At 43.4% G+C, this 3506-nt stretch overlaps 1 pseudogene; it reads left to right on the top strand.

Moving 5' to 3' along the window:
- Positions 1 to 327: 327 nt before the first annotated feature.
- On the top strand, positions 328 to 809 carry LOC116893831 (annotated as a pseudogene).
- Positions 810 to 3506: the final 2697 nt, after the last annotated feature.

Here is a 3506-nt window from a genome sequence, read left to right as displayed (position 1 = left end):
TCTGGGTAGTTTAGCATTTTCCTTTCAAAAGACAAAAGACAGAAGCGGCATACCTGTAATCCCAGGCTTTAGGAAGATCAGGAGTTCAAGGCTGTACTTGGCTACACAGCAAGTTCAAAGCCAGCCCATGTTCCACGAAACCCTATCTCAAGCCAAATCAAAACATAACAACAACAAAAAAGAAAAGTGATTTCTTTCTTTAATGTCAAAGACTGGGAGTGGAAGTAAGCTTTGGCCTTCTGTTCTGTCTAAAAGACCCTCCCCAGACAATATCAATCACTACAGATGATTAAAGAATTGGACCAGAGGTGGTGCATCCTCGGTTGGCATAGCCATGGCATCTCCTGTCCTTTGCGCCTGTGTCCGACGCCCGCCCTCGGCCTTCGTGCCACTGCCCCAGCTTCCCATGTTGGCCTTGACCCGGCCTCTTGGCACTACTCTCTGCCCTGAAGGAGTCTGTAGGAAACCCAGGACTCTGCAGCCGGCCTTGGTGCTCCTGTAAGTGCCTGGAATGGTCGCACATTTGTGCCACCCATACAGTGACACACACCCCCCCACTGATGTTAGAGGGAATCAAGCACCGAGTTCTGTATGTCTTGAAACTCTATGAAAGATTGACCCAGAAAAGCTCTCAGTAAATTCTCATTTTATGAAGAACCTGGGCTTAGACAGTTTGGACCAAATGGAAATTATTATGACCATGGAAGACGGATTTGGGTTGGAAATTCCTGATATAGATGCAGAGAAATTAATGTGTCCATAAGGAAATAGTAGATTACATTGCTGATAAGAAGGATGTGTGTGAATAAAGTACCAGAGCTTTCTTCCTCACTGTGAGGACTCCAGAGGACACCCGATGGCATTGCAGCTGACTGACAGATTCTGTTCGACTTGTATTTAAATTGTCTGAGTGTTTAACCCTTTAAAAATAAATCTATTACAAAACAAAATAACAACAAAAAAAGAGTTGAACCACAGAAAGGCTCAGAACTAGCTCAGTAAAGGTGGCCACCGATAAGGGGGGAAACTAGATATTACTGGTAACAATGGCTACTTGGACTCCATGCTCATGTCTCTAGGTCTGTGCTGTTTATGAAACCCAGAGCACTGAAAGATAGCTACTCTCTGTCTTTAAGTGAGGAAATGGAGATTTAAAGTGTCCACCACAGGAGAACAGCAGGGCTGCCCACCAGGCCAGTCATTCATGAGCTCCAAGGAGTATGAATCCACCTCTGGTTCCTTACCCACAGCTCGAAAGAGGTTGCTGGGCAAACATTCAGTGAGTGGGTAACACACCTGCTCTGCCTTTGGCTGTCTACAGCAGTGGCTGCCCCGTAGGAATCTCCCCATCAATACTAGAGTCATGAATGACAACAGAGTTCAGCCTTGCTGTACTTGTAACAGAAAGAGCCTAAATCATGGGGGTTAAGGGGACACTCTGTGGTCCTCCCTGATAAACTTGCTGTCCCCAGACAGTGAAGTGTCACCTAGATCCCAGAAAAAGGAGAGCAAAGAAAGTAGATGTCGAAGCCACACATGACGACAGAGTTGTGTGTTTGTTCTTAGAGCCTGAAGTGAAGAGTGGTTTCTCCCCCTCCAACAAGGTTCTGTGGAAAAGAACTTGGAGAAGCACAAAGGCCAAGGACCCAGTGGGGTTGTCCGTAATTCATCACCCGTCTAAAAGCTGTCTGGGGCAGATTGAAGTCATTAGCCAGGCAGGCTTGGGCGGGAGGAACCTCCAAGGTGCCTGGCACTGCAAGCCCGGAAGTGCGTCGGCCTGGTCCAATCTTAAATCTCTGAAATAAAACGACTAGGGCATGTTCGCTTCTTCTCGCCTCCCAGGAGCAACATGTGCCCTTTTAAAAAAAAAATGGCACTGGGTCTGATAAAAATCACATCCATTTACTGCAGTGTCTTTTCCATGGCTGCGAAAGAAAGGCCTTTATCATGCCCCGAATTAGATCTGTGATTTTTTTGAATGACATGTATAATAATTAGACTGTGAAGATGTGCAGTTAATCCATTTAAAGGTGTAAAGGAGTCCATTTAATGAACATTATAGTCATGTTAGACTTGGAAACAGCCAACTCTTTTGTTGAATAGAAAGAAGTTCAATGAGATTAACTCCTCCGAGTTGGTTTTAAAGGATGATCAGACGTGTCCTCCTCTGATAGCGCACTGCGTCTTCCGGCGTGGCTCCTGCATACCAATGTCTTCCATCCCGAAAGACTAAGAAGAAGGCCGCTGGACCTCACTCACATCGGAGTGAAGTAATTACAAATTAAAAAAGATCACTCCCACTTTCTAGACTCCATATAAAGTGATAAGAGGCCGAACGGCTTGAACTTGTAATTATTCACAGAAAATGTTAATCTTCCGGCATGGTGTTCTCACTGGCTGCATTAAATGGATTCTGTCAATTATCAAGTTTACAGTTTGACATGCGGATGCTTCTGCTGGGAGACTTATTGATTGATCCTATCAGATTTGAACCACAGATGTATCTCTGGCTTAAGTCCTCCTGCCCAAGCCTGGGGGGCTGTTGACCTGGCCTCAACACAGGGGCCACTTGCTATTAGAGTGGGATAGAGTCCAAGGGTCTCAGCTCACCCCTGATACGACGTTTAAACAAAGCAACAACCATAGGCCAGACTGTAGGGCAGAAGTATTAGTCAAGATTCAAACAGCTCCACATTGGATGAAGATTGCTGAACCCAGCTTACTCGGCTGGCTGTGCCCTTTCTGCTAGCACTTCCTATCTTGTTCACGTAGAGCTTTCCCACGCTGACCCTCCAAAGGTGGGAACAGTCAGATGCAGTCCAGGAGTGAAGCTGCTCTCCTTCAGATGCCTGACTTCCTATCTTTGCTGTAGCCTAGAAGTTTAAACTTGACCTTCACTATATATACATACATACACATACGTACATACATACATACATACACACATACATACACACATACATACACACATACATACACACATATACATATACACACATACATACATACACACATACACACACACACACACACACATACATACACACATACATACACACACACACACACACAAACATACACATACATACACACACTCATAAACACACACATACACACATATACATACATTGCATACATATACACATACACACATACACATATATACACACATACATACACACACATATACACAATACATACACATACATATACACATATACACATACATACATATACACATATACACATACATACATATACACACATACTCATACACACGTATACACACATACACACACATACACATATACACATATACATACACACACACATACACATACACACACACATACACACATATACATACACATACACACATACACATACACACATACATACACACACACATACTTACACACATACACACATACATACACACATACATACACATACATACACACATATACATACATATATACATATACACACATACATACACATATATA

This window comes from Rattus rattus, chromosome 2 (assembly GCF_011064425.1).
Source record: "Rattus rattus isolate New Zealand chromosome 2, Rrattus_CSIRO_v1, whole genome shotgun sequence".
Taxonomy (NCBI): Eukaryota; Metazoa; Chordata; class Mammalia; order Rodentia; family Muridae; genus Rattus; species Rattus rattus.
This window is presented reverse-complemented; position numbering and strand designations above follow the sequence as displayed.